This window comes from Festucalex cinctus, chromosome 8, assembly GCF_051991245.1.
Source record: "Festucalex cinctus isolate MCC-2025b chromosome 8, RoL_Fcin_1.0, whole genome shotgun sequence".
Taxonomy (NCBI): domain Eukaryota; kingdom Metazoa; phylum Chordata; class Actinopteri; order Syngnathiformes; family Syngnathidae; genus Festucalex; species Festucalex cinctus.
In genome coordinates, this window is record NC_135418.1 from 2,128,490 (window position 1) to 2,147,643 (window position 19,154).

Genomic DNA, 19,154 nt, shown 5'->3' on the forward strand with positions numbered 1-19,154 from the left:
GTGTGAAATTTTGAGAAGATAGGATCATCTCGGTCAAGTTCATGCAGCTTTTATTGTCACGAAAAATCTTCAGACTTTGCGGCACCGTAGCGGCCACGCCCTTTGGCGAAAAGTTACAATATTCGGTGTTGGGCATGATCAACATCTTAAGGCTTTTCTGACCAACTTTCAACTGGATCCCTTCAACGAGCTCAGCGCAGTAGCTAAAAACGTAAAGTATGACATTTATTGTCACCACTAGGTGGCGCTATATGTATAACTGAATTTTATCATATAGATGTTTTCAGGCCGTGACTATTACGTTGCCTGAGAAGTTTGAGATTTTTTGGAGCTTGAACATGGGAGTTATTAAGCATTTGCTCTTTCTGGACAAATGAAATTTTAAAGACAATATTTGATGCCCCGCCCCCATCATATAGTATTTCGAAAAGGCAAGACTTTTTGCCCAGTTGTTCTCTCAGGTCTTGAGATGATAAATGCCAAGTTTGATGTGAATTGGATGAAAAATGTTTGCAGAGGGGGAAAAAGCATGACCACAGTGAATGTGCCAAAATAGGCCAAAATTGGACATAAAAAAATTCATAGCTCATTTCCTGTACATTTTAGCTACATGGTCCCAATAGACTTTTTTGTGCGTCTCGGGGTGCTACACGTGCCTGCCAATTTTCGTTGCTCTAGCTCAAACGTGCCAGGCTTGGTTTTTATTTTTCTACGCTAGGGGGCGCTATAGAGTCGCGTTGTTATGACGACTTCATAATATCAAATTTTTCGCCGGGCCTGAGGAGTGTGCAAAGTTTGGTGAGTTTTCGTGAATGTTTAGGTACTCAAAAATGCGATCGTTTACGGAGAAAAAGAATAATAATAATAACTAGAGCTGCGAGCAGCTATAAAGGGCCCTCGCAACCCGTGCCACGTTGGGGTATTAGCACGTCGGGGTACTGGCACGTTAGGGTACTGTTTCATAAGAAACCGTCTAAATTGTAAATGTTTTGCCATGCTTTTTGTGTTTGTTCACATTGCTATGGAATGCTTTGTCGAGGTATTCGGCTGATAGGTATGCCTCCCAATATTCACACATCTAGCTGAATCATATAAAAAAAAAAATTCTTTGCAAACAATGCATCGCTACAGCAAAGGCGTGCCACGTTGGGGTACTTGCACGTCGGGGTACTGGCACGTTGGGGTACTGTCAAATAGGACAAGGACCATCTAAAATGTTTTTGACAAGCCTTGTGTGTGCAAAGTTTAATCAAAACGCAAAATATGGTGCGCAATTCCCAAAATAAATTCAAAATGGCGGACTTCCTTTTAGGTTTAGCATACGGCTACAGAATACTTTTTGTAGGTCTTAAGCTAATAGGTATGCCTCCCAGTTTTCACAAATCTAGGTCAAGTCATCTTTAGTTGTGTATCGCTTGAATCATACAATTGGAAATGCTCCATAAAAATGCATAGAGGGCGCTATTGAGCACAACGTTGGGTTACTTGCACGTCAGGGTACTGGCACGTTGGGGTACTGTTACATGGAACAAGGACCATTTAAAATGTTAGTTTTTTCCATGCCTTGTCTGTGCAAAGTTTAATGAAGAAGGCCAAAAATTATGTATAATTCCCAAAATAAAATCAAAATAGCGGACTTCCTCTTTGGTTTGGCAAATGGCTACATAATACTTTTTTGTAGGTCTAGCATAATCATACAATCGGAAATGCTTCATAAAAATGTCTAGAGGGCGCTATTTATTGCAAATTGCACAATAAATCTCTGAAAATTCATGTTCATGACAAGTCTGATGTGTTTGCAAAGTTTCATGAGTTTTCATGTGTATAAAAAAAAAAAAAAAGCAGCACTTGACAACTGTTACATGGAACAAGGACCATTTAAAATGTTAGTTTTTTCCATGCCTTGTCTGTGCAAAGTTGAATGAAAAAGGCCAAAAATGATGTATAATTCCCAAAATAAAATCAAAATAGCGGACTTCCTCTTTGGTTTGGCAAATGGCTACGTAATACTTTTTTGTAGGTCTAGCATAATCATACAATCGGAAATGCTTCATAAAAAGGTCTAGAGGGCGCTATTTATTGCAAATTGCACAATAAATCTCTGAAAATTCATGTTCATGACAAGTCTGATGTGTTTGCAAACTTCCATGAGTTTTCATGTGTATAAAAAAAAAAAAGCAGCACTTGACAAACAATGCATTGCTATGGCAACAGCATGTTACAAAATAAAAAACTTTCGATTACTTTGCATCTTAAACATCTTAAGATGAAACACACCAAGTTTGAAGACAGTCGGATAAATTTTGTAGGAGGGGTTCGTTAAAATATGACCCCTGAAAGTTTTTCCTTGCCCGGTTGGAGGGTTAGATCAGGGGATGTCGCAACTTGTTTGTGGTTAAGTGCTACAGAAGTAAATGTGTCTTAACAACCTCATGATTGAATGTGTTTTCAATTCTCTAGGATGTGATTGGATTGTATCAATTAAATGTTCTTATAACTGATTCAGTGAGTAGTAAAAATAGTGTGTCAAGTATAATGACATGAAATATAAGGAATACAAAAAACAAAACAAGAACCCTCTAAATTACACATTTTGTTCCAGGCTTTATGTGCGTGCATAGTTTGAGTATACACCTAGGTTTAGGCCAGGAGTGTTCAAACCTTTTGCAAAGAGGGCCGGGTATGGTAAGGTGAAAATGTGTGGGGCCTAATCAACCATTTAGTTTAGCCTGACATAATTTTTTTACATGCATATGTAAATATATATATGTGGACAAATGTGTACATATGTCTACAAATTTTTGTAGCTCGAGCTGCTTCGTCCAACTGGGAACGCGGCATTAAGAAGGATTTTTTTTTTCCTTTGCCAACAGTGCATGCCACGACAACAGCGTGCGACGAAATAAAAAGCTTTCAATAACTTTTCATCGTCAACATCTTAAGATGAATCACACCAAGTTTGAAGATGATCGGATAAACTCTGTAGGAGGAGTTCGTTAAAATAAGACCCCTATGAAATGGCCAAAAAAATGGCAACATGTTCCAAAGTAAATCAAAATGGCAGACTTCCTGTTAGGTTTAGCATATGGTTCAAAAAGAGTTTTTTCTACCTCGAGGGCTGTTACATATGTCTTCAAATTTTGGTCACTCTAGGTGAAACGTACAGCCGGAAATGCTTCATTAAGTAAAAATTTTGAAATGCAAAATTTGATGCCCTGCCTCTGGCGGACTTCCTGTTAGGTTTAGCATATGGCACCAACAGGCTTTTTTGTAGATCATAGTCTGTTACATATGTGTACCAATTTTCGTAGCTCTAGATTAAACGTATAACCGGCAATACTTCAGATGAAACATGCCAAAGAATGAAGACAATCTTTGACAAGTTTTGTAGAAAATATGAGGCCTATAAAAGGCCCCCAAAAAATGGCTACAAATAGCAAAGTAAATCAAAATGCCGGTCTTCCTGTTTGGCTTAGCACATGGTTCTAAAAGACTTTTTTGTACATCGTGGGCTCTTATGTATGCCTCCAAATTATCATAGCGCTAGGTGAAAGGTACAACAGGGAATGCTTCGTTAAAGAGGAGTTTTTTAGCTCAAAAAGTGATGCCCGGCCCTTGCGGGACTTCCTGTTGGGTTTAGCACAAAGCAGCAAGAGACTTTTTTGTACATCGTGGGCTGTTACATATGTCTACAAATTTTCGGAGCTCTAGCTGCTTCGTACAACTGAGAATTCTTCATTAAGAAGAATTTTTTTCCTTTGCAAACAAGTGCATGCCACGACAACAGCGTGCAGCGAAATAAAAAGCTTTCAATAACTTTTCATCTTCAACATCTTAAGATGAATCACACCAAGTTTGAAGATGATCGGATAAACTCTGTAAGAGGAGTTCGTTAAAATAGGACCCCTATGAAATGGCCAAAAAAATGGGAACACGTTCCAAAGTAAATCAAAATGGTGGACTTTCTGTTAGGTTTAGCATATGGTTCAAAAAGAGTTTTTTGTACCTTGAGGGCTGTTACATATGTCTTTAAATTTTGGTAACTCTAGGTGAAACGTACAGCCGGGAATGCTTCATTAAGTAAGAATTTTGAAACTCAAAATTTGATGCCCCGCCTCTGGCGGACTTCCTGTTGGGTTTAGCATATGGCACCAACAGACTTTTTTGTAGGTCATAGTCTGTTACATATGTGTACCAATTTTCGTAGCTCTAGGTTAAACATACAACCGGCAATACTACGTTTAGTAAGAGTTTTGAAACTCTAAATTTGATGCCCCACCGCCGTCATATAGTATGTCGAAAACTTTAGATTTTTTACCATGGTGTTGTCCCAGGTCTTGAGATGGTACATCCCAAGTTTGAAGTCAATTGGATTAACCGTGTAGGAGAAGCAGGCAAAAGTATGACCCCTGTAAATGTGCAAAAATTGGCCAAAATTTGACATTTAAATACTCATATCTCACTTCCTGTCTATTTTAGGGTACACACATCAAAGAGGTTTTTGTTCATCTGGATGTGCTACAGGTGCCACACAATTTTCATAGCCGTCGGACAATCGTTGCGGGCCAGGGATCTGTTTAACCTATGTAGGTGGCGCTATGGAGCCATTTTTCTGTTATCACCTATGGCGACTTTAAAATATCAAATTTTTCGCCAGGCCTGACGTGTGTGTAAAGTTTGGTGAGTTTCCGTTCACGTTTAGTGTCTCAAAAATGTGATTGTTTGCGGAAAAGAATAATAACTAATAAAAAGAAGAATAATAAGAATTCCTTGAAAAACAATAGGGACCTCGCAGCGGTCGCTGCTCGGGCCCTAATAATAATAATAATAACTAGAGCTGCGAGCAGCTATAAAGGGCCCTCGCAGCCCGGGCCACGTTGGGGTTCTTGCACGTTGGGGTACTTGCACGTTGGGGTACTGGCACGTTGGGGTACTGGCATATTGGAAGCAAAATTTCTTTGAAAATGGCATAATAAACGTTTACATGTAGAATATTTTTTTTTCCAGTGTCTGTCAAGCTCAACGGATTTTGGTGATTGTTAAGACCTGCAAAAATCAGCGTCCTTATTTATTTTTAGGCAATGAGTTGCCCTGATTGGTAGTTTTTTGTAAAAGTGTATATACACATCATCGCTCGTTGTACTCATTGCACAATGTTTACTTTTATTGTCCAAAGGGGCAATCAAAAATGAATAAAACAAAATGGAAACGTACATACGTTTGGATCGGTGTGAAGCCAGTGAACAATTTGAGTGGTGGAAACTAAAAGAATATTCATAAATGACTTAGTTATCACACTTAGAATGAGTGTACATTTTTTGTACAAAATACCGTATGTGGGGTATTTTTTTAATTTTTTTTATATAAGCCTCAACGGCTAGGTGGCGCTGTATTTATAACTGAATGTTGTCATAGAGATACCTTCAGGCCTTGATTATAAGCAAACATGTCAAGTGTGGGATTTTTTGGAGCATGTATCGGGGAGTTATTAAGCATATCCTTTTTCAGTGCGAAACACAAATTTTGATGCCCCGCCCTCATCATATAGTATTTTCAAAAGTCAAGATTTTTCCGTCTGTTGTTGGCTCAGGTCTTGGCATGGTCCAGGTCAAGTCATAAGTCAGTCGGATAAAACGTGTAGGAGAAGTGGGCAAAAGTATGCCCTCTGAAAATGTGCAAAAATCGTAAAAAATGGGACATTAAAAAATTCGTAGCTCACTTCCTGTTCATTTTAGCATATGGGTCCAAGAGACTTTTTTGTAGGTCTTTGGCTCCCTCATACACGTAAAAATTTTCGTAGATCTTGCTTAAACGTACAATCGGGGCTGCTTCGTTAAAAATTTCTAGGGGGCGCTATTGAGTCATTTTTGTAAAAATAGCACAATCAACAATAAAATATTGTTCATTTTACCAGGCCAGATGTGAGTGCCAAGTTTCATGAGTTTCTGCGCATGTTTAGACCCTCAAAACTGGCATTGTTTTCTTGGCGAACAGTGCTTAGCCACGCCCACAGCGATTCGCGAAAACTCACAAACTTCGTGTTGTGACATCATGAAGGCCGAAACCCTCATCTGAGCAAATATGAGGTTGGTCCAGTTAACGTGTTTGGAGAAAAAATGTACAAGAAAATTCGTAAGAAAAAAAATTGCCACTAGGTGGCGCTATCAGTAAGATGAAATATAAGTTCGTAGATGTCTTTAGGGCTGGACTCTCATCAAATGTGTGAAATTTTGAGAAGATAGGATCATCTCGGTCAAGTTCATGCAGCTTTTATTGTCACGAAAAATCTTCAGACTTTGCGGCACCGTAGCGGCCACGCCCTTTGGCGAAAAGTTACAATATTCGGTGTTGGGCATGATCAACATCTTAAGGCTTTTCTGACCAACTTTCAACTGGATCCCTTCAACGAGCTCAGCGCAGTAGCTAAAAACGTAAAGTATGACATTTATTGTCACCACTAGGTGGCGCTATATGTATAACTGAATTTTATCATATAGATGTTTTCAGGCCGTGACTATTACGTTGCCTGAGAAGTTTGAGATTTTTTGGAGCTTGAACATGGGAGTTATTAAGCATTTGCTCTTTCTGGACAAATGAAATTTTAAAGACAATATTTGATGCCCCGCCCCCATCATATAGTATTTCGAAAAGGCAAGACTTTTTGCCCAGTTGTTCTCTCAGGTCTTGAGATGATAAATGCCAAGTTTGATGTGAATTGGATGAAAAATGTTTGCAGAGGGGGAAAAAGCATGACCACAGTGAATGTGCCAAAATAGGCCAAAATTGGACATAAAAAAATTCATAGCTCATTTCCTGTACATTTTAGCTACATGGTCCCAATAGACTTTTTTGTGCGTCTCGGGGTGCTACACGTGCCTGCCAATTTTCGTTGCTCTAGCTCAAACGTGCCAGGCTTGGTTTTTATTTTTCTACGCTAGGGGGCGCTATAGAGTCGCGTTGTTATGACGACTTCATAATATCAAATTTTTCGCCGGGCCTGAGGAGTGTGCAAAGTTTGGTGAGTTTTCGTGAATGTTTAGGTACTCAAAAATGCGATTGTTTACGGAGAAAAATAATAATAATAATAATAATAACTAGAGCTGCGAGCAGCTATAAAGGGCCCTCGCAGCCCGGGCCACGTTGGGGTCCTTGCACGTTGGGGTACTTGCACGTTAGGGTACTGGCACGTTGGGGTACTGGCATATTGGAAGCAAAATTTCTTTGAAAATGGCATAATAAACGTTTACATGTAGATTTTTTTTTTTGCCAGTCTGTGTCAAGCTCAACGGGTTTTGGTGATTGTTAAGACCTGCAAAAATCAGCGTCCTTTTTTATTTTTAGTCAATGAGTTGCCCTGATTGGTATTTTTTGTAAAAGTGTATATAGACATCATCGCTCGTTGTACTCATTGCACAATGTTACTTTTATTGTCCAAAGGGGCAATCAAAAATGAATAAAACAAAATGGAAACGTACATACGTTTGGATCGGTGTGAAGCCAGTGAACAATTTGAGTGGTGGAAACTAAAAGAATATTCATAAATGACTTAGTTATCACACTTAGAATGAGTTTACATTTTTTGTACAAAATACCGTATGTGTTTTTTTATTTTATTTATATAATATGCCTCAAGGGCTAGATGGCGCTGTATTTATAACTGAATGTTGTCATAGAGATACCTTCAGGCCTTGATTATAAGCATACATGTCAAGTGTGGGATTTTTTTTGGAGCATGTATCGTGGAGTTATTAAGCATATCCTTCATTCACGATATTGCTTTTAATGTCCACAGAGGCTATCAAAAATAAATAAAAATATATATATGTTTGGATAAGTCTGATGCCAGTGAACATTTTGAGTGGTGGAAACTAAAAGAATATTCATAAATGACTGAGTTATCACACTTAGAATGAGTTTACATTTTTTGTACAAAATACCGTATGTGGGGTATTTTTTTGCCTCAAGGGGTAGGTGGCGCTGCATATATAACTGAATGTTGTCATAGAGATAATTTTCAGGCCTTGATTATAAGCATACATGTCAAGTTTGGGATTTTTTGGAGCATGTACCGGGGAGTTATCAAGCATATCCTTTTTCATTGCGAAACACAAATCTTGATGCCACGCCCTCATCATATAGTATTTCGAAAAGTCAAGATTTTTCCCCTGTCGTTGGCTCAGGTCTTGACATTGTCCAGGTCACGTCTTAACTCAGTCGGATGAAACGTGGAGAAGAAGTGGGCAAAAGTATGCCCCCTGTAAATGTGCAAAAATCATCAAAAATGGGACATTCAAAAATTCGTAGCTCACTTCCTGTTCATTTTAGCATATGGGTCCAAGAGACTTTTATGTAGGTCTTGGGCTCCCTCATACACCTAAAATTTTTCGTAGATCTTGGTTAAACGTACAACCGGGGCTGCTTCGTTAAAATTTTCTAGGGGGCGCTATTGAGTCATTTTTGTAAAAATAGCACAATCAACATTAAAATATTGCTCATTTTACCAGGCCAGATGTGTGTGCCAAGTTTCATGAGTTTCTGTGCATGTTTAGACCCTCAAAACCGGCGTTGTTTTCTTGGCGAACAGCGCTTAGCCACGCCCACAGCAATTCACGAAAACTCACAAACTTCGTGTTGTGACATCAGGAAGGCCGAAACCCTCATCTGAGCAAATCTGAGGTAGGTCCAGTTAACGTGTTTGGACAAAAACGTAGAAGAAAATTTGTAAGAAAAAAAAAATGCCACTAGGTGGCGCTATCAGTAAGATGAAATATAAGTTCGTAGATGTCTTTAGGGCTGGACTCTCATCAAATGTGTGAAATTTTGAGAAGATAGGATCATCTCGGTCAAGTTAATGCAGCTTTTATTGTCACGAAAAATCTTCAGACTTTGCGTCACCGTAGCGGCCACGCCCTTTGGCGAAAAGTTACAATATTCGGTGTGGGGCATGATCAACATCTTAAGGCTTTTCTGACCAATTTTCAACTGGATCCCTTCAACGAGCTCAGCACAGTAGCTAAAAACGTAAAGTATGACATTTATTGTTACCACTAGGTGGCGCTATATGTATAACTGAATTTTATCATATAGATGTTTTCAGGCCGTGACTATTACGTTTTCTGAGAAGTTTGAGATTTTTCGGAGCTTGAACATGGGAGTTATTAAGCATTTGCTCTTTCTGGACAAATGAAATTTTCAAGGCAATATTTGATGCCCCGCCCCCGTCATATAGTATTTCAAAAAGTCAAGGTTTTTTGCCCAGTTGTTGTCTCAGGTCTTGAGATGATAAATGCCAATTTTGAAGTCAACTGGATGAAAAATGTTTGCAAAGGGGGAAAAAGCATGACCACAGTGAATGTGCCAAAATAGGCCAAAATTGGACATTAAAAAATTCATAGCTCATTTCCTGTACATTTTAGCTACATGGTCCCAATAGACTTTTTTGTGCGTCTCGGGGTGCTACACGTGCCTGCCAATTTTCGTTGCTCTAGCTCAAACGTGCCGGGCTTGGTTATTATTTTTCTACGCTAGGGGGCGCTATAGAGTCGCGTTGTTATGACGCCTTCATAATATCAAATTTTTTGCCGGGCCCGAAGAGTGCGCAAAGTTCGGTGAGTTTTCGTGAATGTTTAGGTACCCAAAATCGCGATAGTTTGCGGAGAATAAAGAAGAAGAAGAAGAATAATAATAACTAGAGCTGCGAGCAGCTAAAAAGGGCCCTCGCAGCCCGGGCCACGTTGGGGTCCTTGCACGTTGGGGTACTTGCACGTTAGGGTACTGGCACGTTGGGGTACTGGCATATTGGAAGCAAAATTTCTTTGAAAATGGCATAATAAACGTTTACATGTAGAATATTTTTTTGCCAGTGTGTGTGTCAAGCTCAACGGGTTTTGGTGATTGTTAAGACCTGCAAAAATCAGCGTCCTTTTTTATTTTTAGGCAATGAGTTGCCCTGATTGGTATTTTTTTGTAAAAGTGTATATACACATCATCGCTCGTTGTACTCATTGCACAATGTTACTTTTATTGTCCAAAGGGGCAATCAAAAATGAATAAAACAAAATGGAAACGTACATACGTTTGGATCGGTGTGAAGCCAGTGAACAATTTGAGTGGTGGAAACTAAAAGAATATTCATAAATGACTTAGTTATCACACTTTGAATGAGTGTACATTTTTTGTACAAAATACCGTATGTGGGGTATTTATTTATTTTTTTATATAAGCCTCAAGGGCTAGGTGGCGCTGTATTTATAACTGAATGTTGTCATCGAGATACCTTCAGGCCTTGATTATAAGCATACATGTAAAGTGTGGGATTTTTTTTGGAGCATGTACCGTGGAGTTATTAAGCATATCCTTCATTCACGATATTGCTTTTAATGTCCACAGAGGCTATCAAAAATAAATAAAAATATATATATGTTTGGATAAGTCTGATGCCAGTGAACATTTTGAGTGGTGGAAACTAAAAGAATATTCATAAATGACTTAGTTATCACACTTAGAATGAGTTTACATTTTTTGTACAAAATACCGTATGTGGGGTATTTTTTTTTTATGCCTCAAGGGCTAGGTGGCGCTGCATATATAACTGAATGTTGTCATAGAGATAGCTTCAGGCCTTGACGATAAACATACATGTCAAGTTTGGGATTTTTTGGAGCATGTACCGGGGAGTTATTAAGCATATCCTTTTTCAGTGCGAAACACAAATTTTGATGCCCCGCCTTCATCATATAGTATTTCGAAAGGTCAAGATTTTCCCCCCTGTCGTTGGCTCAGGTCTTGACATGGTCCAGGTCAAGTCTTAACTCAGTCAGATGAAACGTGTAGGAGAAGTGGGCAAAAGTCTGCGCCCTGTGAATGTGCAAAAATTGTCAAAAATGGGACATTCAAAAATTCGTAGCTCACTTCCTGTTCATTTTAGCATATGGGTCCAAGAGACTTTTTTGTAGGTCTTGGGCTCCCTCATACACCTAAAAATATTCGTCGTTCTTGCTTAAACGTACAACCGGGGCTGCTTCGTTAAAAACTTCTAGGGGGCGCTATTGAGTCATTTTTGTAAAAATAGCACAATCAACAATAAAATATTGCTCATTTTACCAGGCCAGATGTGTGTGCCAAGTTTCATGAGTTTCTGTGCATGTTTAGACCCTCAAAACTGGCGTTGTTTTCTTGGCGAACAGCGCTTAGCCACACCCACAGCAATTCGCGAAAACTCACAAACTTCGTGTTGTGACATCATGAAGGCCGAAACCCTCATCTGAGCAAATATGAGGTAGGTCCAGTTAACGTGTTTGGAGAAAAACGTAGAAGAAAATTCGTAATAAAAAAAATTGCCACTAGGTGGCGCTATCAGTTAGATGAAATATAAGTCAGTAGATGTCTTTAGGGCTGGACTCTCATCAAATGTGTGAAATTTTGAGAAGATAGGATCATCTCGGTCAAGTTAATGCAGCTTTTATTTTCACGAAAAATCTTCAGACTTTGCGTCACCGTAGCGGCCACGCCCTTTGGCGAAAAGTTACAATATTCGGTGTGGGGCATGATCAACATCTTAAGCCTTTTCTGACCAATTTTCAAATGGATCCCTTCAACAAGCTCAGCACAGTAGCTAAAAACGTAAAGTATGACATTTATTGTAACCACTAGGTGGCGCTATATGTATAACTGAATTTTATCATATAGATGTTTTCAGGCCGTGACTATTACGTTGCCTGAGAAGTTTGAGATTTTTTGGAGCTTGAACATGGGAGTTATTAAGCATTTGCTCTTTCTGGACAAATGACATTTTAAAGGCAATATTTGATGCCCCGCCCCCGTCATATAGTATTTCAAAAAGGCAAGATGTTTTGCCCAGTTTTTCTCTCAGGTCTTGAGATGATAAATGCCAAGTTTGAAGTCAATTGGATGAAAAATGTTTGCAAAGGGGGAAAAAGCATGACCACAGTGAATGTGCCAAAATAGGCCAAAATTGGACATAAAAAAATTCATAGCTCACTTCCTGTACATTTTAGCTACATGGTCCCAATAGACTTTTTTGTGCGTCTCGGGGTGCTACACGTGCCTGCCAATTTTTGTTGCTCTAGCTCAAACGTGCCGGGCTTGGTTTTTATTTTTCTACGCTAGGGGGCGCTATCGAGTCGCAATGTTATGACGACTTAATAATATCAAATTTTTCGCCGGGCCTGAGGAGTGTGCAAAGTTCGGTGAGTTTTCGTGAATGTTTAGGTACCCAAAATCGCGATCGTTTGCGGAGAATAAAGAAGAAGAAGAATAATAATAATAATAATAATAATAATAATAATTTTTACAAAAACAATAGGGACCTCGCAGCGGTCGCTGCTCGGGCCCTAACTAGAGCTGCGAGCAGCTATAAAGGGCCCTCGCAACCCGGGCCACGTTGGGGTACTTGCACGTCGGGGTACTGGCACGTTGGGGTACTGTCAAATAGGACAAGCACCATCTAAAATGTTTTTGACAAGCCTTGTGTGTGCAAAGTTGAATCAAAACGCAAAATATGGTGCGCAATTCCCAAAATAAATTCAAAATGGCGGACTTCCTTTTAGGTTTAGCATACGGCTACAGAATACTTTTTGTAGGTCTTAAGCTAATAGGTATGCCTCCCAGTTTTCACAAATCTAGGTCAAGTCATCTTTAGTTGTGTATCGCTTGAATCATACAATTGGAAATGCTCCATAAAAATGCATAGAGGGCGCTATTGAGCACAACGTTGGGTTACTTGCACGTCAGGGTACTGGCACGTTGGGGTACTGTTACATGGAACAAGGACCATTTAAAATGTTAGTTTTTTCCATGCCTTGTCTGTGCAAAGTTTAATGAAAAAGGCCAAAAATGATGTATAATTCCCAAAAAAAATCAAAATAGCGGACTTCCTCTTTGGTTTGGCAAATGGCTACATAATACTTTTTTGTAGGTCTAGCATAATCATACAATCGGAAATGCTTCATAAAAATGTCTAGAGGGCGCTATTTATTGCAAATTGCACAATAAATCTCTGAAAATTCATGTTCATGACAAGTCTGATGTGTTTGCAAAGTTTCATGAGTTTTCATGTGTATAAAAAAAAAAAAAAAACAGCACTTGACAAACAATGCATTGCTATGGCAACAGCGTGTTACAAAATAAAAAACTTTCGATTACTTTGCATCTTAAACATCTTAAGATGAAACACACCAAGTTTGAAGACAGTCGGATAAATTTTGTAGGAGGGGTTCGTTAAAATATGACCCCTGAAAAAGGCCACAAAAAATGGCAACAAATCCCATCATAAATCAAAATGGCAGACTTCCTGTTTGGTTTAGCACATGGTTCCAAGAGACTTTTTTGTACATCATGGGCTCTTATGTATGCCTGCAAATTATCATAGCGCTAGGTGAAACGTACAACCGGGAATGCTTCGTTAAAGAGGAGTTTTTTAGCTCAAAATGTGATGCCCGGCCCCTGGGGGACTTCCTGTTGGGTTTAGCACATGGCACCAAGAGACTTTTTTGTACATCCTGGGCTGTTACATATGTCTACAATTTTTCGTCGCTCTAGCTGCTTCGTACAACTGGGAATGCTTCATTAAGAAGGATTTTTTCCCTTTGCAAAAAGTGCATGCCACGACAACAGCGTGCGACGAAATAAAAAGCTTTCAATAACTTTTCATCGTCAACATCTTAAGATGAATCACACCAAGTTTGAAGATGATCGGATAAACTCTGTAGGAGGAGTTCGTTAAAATAAGACCCCTATGAAATGGCAACATGTTCCAAAGTAAATCAAAATGGCAGACTTCCTGTTAGGTTTAGCATATGGTTCAAAAAGAGTTTTTTGTACCTCGAGGGCTGTTACATATGTCTTCAAATTTTGGTCACTCTAGGTGAAACGTACAGCCGGAAATGCTTCATTAAGTAAAAATTTTGAAATGCAAAATTTGATGCCCTGCCTCTGGCGGACTTCCTGTTAGGTTTAGCATATGGCACCAACAGGCTTTTTTGTAGATCATAGTCTGTTACATATGTGTACCAATTTTCGTAGCTCTAGATTAAACGTATAACCGGCAATACTTCAGATGAAACATGCCAAAGAATGAAGACAATCTGATAAGTTTTGTAGAAAATATGAGGCCTATAAAAGGCCCCCAAAAAATGGCTACAAATAGCAAAGTAAATCAAAATGCCGGACTTCCTGTTTGGCTTAGCATATGGTTCTAAAAGACTTTTTTGTACATCGTGGGCTCTTATGTATGCCTCCAAATTATCATAGCGCTAGGTGAAAGGTACAACCGGGAATGCTTCGTTAAAGAGGAGTTTTTTAGCTCAAAAAGTGATGCCCGGCCCTTGCGGGACTTCCTGTTGGGTTTAGCACAAAGCAGCAAGAGACTTTTTTGTACATCGTGGGCTGTTACATATGTCTACAAATTTTCGTAGCTCTAGCTGCTTCGTACAACTGAGAATTCTTCATTAAGAAGAATTTTTTTCCTTTGCAAACAAGTGCATGCCACGACAACAGCGTGCAGCGAAATAAAAAGCTTTCAATAACTTTTCATCTTCAACATCTTAAAATGAATCACACCAAGTTTGAAGATGATCGGATAAACTCTGTAAGAGGAGTTCGTTAAAATAGGACCCCTATGAAATGGCCAAAAAAATGGGAACACGTTCCAAAGTAAATCAAAATGGTGGACTTTCTGTTCGGTTTAGCATATGGTTCAAAAAGAGTTTTTTGTACCTTGAGGGCTGTTACATATGTCTTTAAATTTTGGTAACTCTAGGTGAAACGTACAGCCGGGAATGCTTCATTAAGTAAGAATTTTGAAACTCAAAATTTGATGCCCCGCCTCTGGCGGACTTCCTGTTTGGTTTAGCATATGGCACCAACAGACTTTTTTGTAGGTCATAGTCTGTTACATATGTGTACCAATTTTCGTAGCTCTAGGTTAAACATACAACCGGCAATACTACGTTTAGTAAGAGTTTTGAAACTCTAAATTTGATGCCCCACCGCCGTCATATAGTATGTCGAAAACTTTAGATTTTTTACCATGGTGTTGTCCCAGGTCTTGAGATGGTACATCCCAAGTTTGAAGTCAATTGGATTAACCGTGTAGGAGAAGCAGGCAAAAGTATGACCCCTGTAAATGTGCAAAAATTGGCCAAAATTGGACATTTAAATACTCATATCTCACTTCCTGTCTATTTTAGGGTACACACATCAAAGAGGTTTTTGTTCATCTGGATGTGCTACAGGTGCCACACAATTTTCATAGCCGTCGGACAATCGTAGCGGGCCAGGGATCTGTTTAACCTATGTAGGTGGCGCTATGGAGCCATTTTTCTGTTATCACCTATGGCGACTTTAAAATATCAAATTTTTCGCCAGGCCTGACGTGTGTGTAAAGTTTGGTGAGTTTTCGTTCACGTTTAGTGTCTCAAAAATGTGATTGTTTGCGGAAAAGAATAATAACAAAAAATAAAAAGAAGAATAATAAGAATTCCTTGAAAAACAATAGGGACCTCGCAGCGGTCGCTGCTCGGGCCCTAATAATAATAATAATAATAATTTTTACAAAAACAATAGGGACCTCGCAGCGGTCGCTGCTCGGGCCCTAATAATAATAATAATTCGAACGAAAAACAATAGGGACCTCGCAGCGGTCGCTGCTCGGGCCCTAATAATAATAATAATTTTTACAAAAACAATAGGGACCTCGCAGCGGTCGCTGCTCGGGCCCTAATAATAATAATAATAATAATAATTTTTACAAAAACAATAGGGACCTCGCAGCGGTCGCTGCTCGGGCCCTAATAATAATAATTTTTACAAAAACAATAGGGACCTCGCAGCGGTCGCTGCTCGGGCCCTAATAATAATAATTTTTACAAAAACAATAGGGACCTCGCAGCGGTCGCTGCTCGGGCCCTAATAATAATAATTTTTACAAAAACAATAGGGACCTCGCAGCGGTCGCTGCTCGGGCCCTAATAAACACAATTGTATGTAAATTTTACAGAACAAAATAGTATAAAATCAGCATGTGCTTGAAAAATAGTACTTCATTTGTATAGTGCTGTACTACCTTACAAGGCCCCCAAAGTGCTTTATGTTTTAACTACGCATTTCAAGCATCAGAAACAACTGGACTTAGGTTACCTTGCTTATGGATCTTTAACACCATCAGACTGCACTGGGATCGAACCAACAACCTCAGTAGTGCAAACTGACCACTCTACCACTAACCCATGCTAACCTGTTGCGGCTGAGCTGTCAGTAAATGACTGCTGAATCTACAAGTTTAAAAAGCAATTTCTGTAAGGTTGTATTTGCACAGTATTTTTTTTAGAGTTATTTGGTAATCACAGCTTCCAGGTTTTGTTCCACAAAAACAAACTTGTTTTTTTACACATGGTTTTACTATAAAGTGAAAAAAAATTTACACGTGAATTTACTATACAGTAAACCTTTTTTTACGCGTTTTTTTACGGAAAAAAACCTGGAAGTTCTGGTCACCAGAATAACTAGTAATTAAAAATACATTGCAGATACAAACAACCTTACTGAATTTGTAACTTTTAAACTTGTTGATTCAACAGTCATTTACAGACAGCTGAAGAACAACAGGTTAACATGGGTTAGTGGAAGAGTGGCTGGCTTGTACACCTAAGGTTGTTGGTACGATCCTGGCGCAGTGTGAGCGCGTTGAAGACAAATGACAAGATATTCTAAGTCCAGTTGTTTCTGATGCTGTGAAATGAGTAGTCAAAGCAATTTGAGCTACCTTGTAAGGTAGTAAAGCGCTACACAAATGGACCATTTTCCAAGAACATACTGATTTGTACTATTATGTTCTGCAAAATTTACATACAGATTGTGTTTATTATACATTGAATCCTAGTATAATTCAGCATAAGTTACCGTTTATTATACATTCAATACAAGTAGAATAAACAAGTTATTCTGTAAAATTGTTTACATTTCCTCAATGTAGTTTGTACATAATTTCCCTGGTAACCTCAGCTGCCAGTTTGTTCCCTGTAAAAACAATGGGATTTTTTTTTACAGTGTATATGCACAATACTTTGCACTGCACATATTTGGAATGAGTTTCTTAGAAATGTTTGTACCGTAGATTGATTTGCACAGACTCGGTGTGAAGTACTGTTAAAGTGTACCTCCAGAGCAGGATTTCGAGGTATTAATGGGGAAATCTTGGAGCATATATTGGAATGTTTGATAAATACCTGTCATTCCCATTTTTGAATACTCACTTTTATTTCTGTTGCATCGGTGGTATGCAGCTCAAATCCGTAAATTGAGGTGCATGTTTTCAGGTGGCTTAACTTTATTTTCTTGCCAATCGTCAATTTGAAAAGGTTCGCCTCCCTCCATCTGACAATTTTTACCTCCACTCCATCCTGTAAAATAAATGTCCAATGAGTACCAACTGCTGAAATGTTGATTTATATATTCCATAGACTTTTACGTTAAACTGAAAAGTATTTTGTGTAATAAATTACTTTCAGGTTATGTTTCGTCTATCTGCATGTGAATGACAACAATGTTAGAAATAGGCTTCATCCGGTGAGTGTGTGTGTGCGCGTATGTGTGCGTGCGTGTGGGTGTGTGAGTGTGAAATCTGCTTACTTTTTTTAAGAATATGATTCCCATTGGGACTGTGCTTCCTTTGCTTTTAACCAAACAGATTCTGCGCATCTAAGGAAAAAAGGCACGTTTCATACACACTATACAGAGAGAGAGAAAGAGTGAGAGTGAGAGAGAGAGAGAGAGAGAGAGAGAGAGAGAGAGAGAGAGAGAGAGAGAGAGAGAGAGAGAGAGAACAAGAGCAAATATGGCAGAATAAGAGCAAGAGTATGCGTGGTGGCGAGAGAGAGAGTGCAATAGAGGAGGTAAGAGACAAAAAGAGAAAACAGGGAGAGAGAACAAGAGAGGAAGAGAATAGGGAAGAAAGGAAGCAAGAGACAGAATGAGAAAGGGAGAGTGAGAAAACGAAATATTAAAGTAAAATTACATCAGTAACGGTGCCCTCGGTTGTCAGCAGGGCTCCAGCTTCTTTTGCCATTGCATCTTTGAGTGGAACTTCAGTTGCAACAGGGAAAAGCAAGGCCCTTGCCTGTTGTTCGGTTTGCGCTGGCACGTGTATTGCCGCAGCTATATATATGGCTGTATTTCTACGTGAGAGGATTACGCCTTCCTCTTTCCCCACCCCATAATTTGAAAAGCGGTATGTCCCGCCTATTTGAATTTCTGAGGCCAGGGCCTCAAACAAAATGAACTTGCACACGTGGCGGCCATCTGTAATGGCCGCCACGGTGTTTTTGAATGAGGCCCCAGCCTCAATCGTGCCATCCTCTCTTATGGCCCAATTTTTGTATTTTGTGGACACAATACTAGCAACCACTTTTGCACTAAAGGACCTCTGGGGTTGGTTTGGGGTCCACAGGTTCTCCATTCTGGAGAAAAACAAAAAACAGATCAAATCAAAATGATTGCTTCCCTACATGTACTTCAGTTAATCTACATAATGACTATAATTGGTATCAGCAAATGCCACGCTTTATTCATTTTTTTTGGTACAGCCTACCTCTGGTAAATGTGTTCAAATGGGTCTCATCTCATTTTTAAAGTCTTTGTTATGATCCTACCAAGGATTGAACCTACAACGTCCCAGTGTCAGGTGAGACGCTCTACCAATAGGCCATGGAGCTGGTCATGCCTATTGACCTATCTAGATACACATTTCTATTTTTAAACTCTATTTTGTAAGTATAAATACATTTACAATACAATAAATTGATACGATAAACGTATTTCCAAGTGATCTATTAGACTTACTTTCTAATGTAAGCAATTTCATTGGTTGTTTGGCTAACCAATAAAATTGGCATGCCTGTAACCACCCGGAATGGTCAATGTATGACCAATCTATTGATTCAGCCAATATGAGATTAACCTACTAGATTGGTAGTTTTTTTTTTTAAACCAAACCATTTTTAGAGTGATACATGACACATATTTTAAAAATTCATCTTCATCAATTATTTTACGACATCAAAATGTTTTGTTAACATACAGCGCAGTGGGAATTGTGCTGTTTCCCACGAAAGTGACGTAAGGGAGATGGGAGAAAA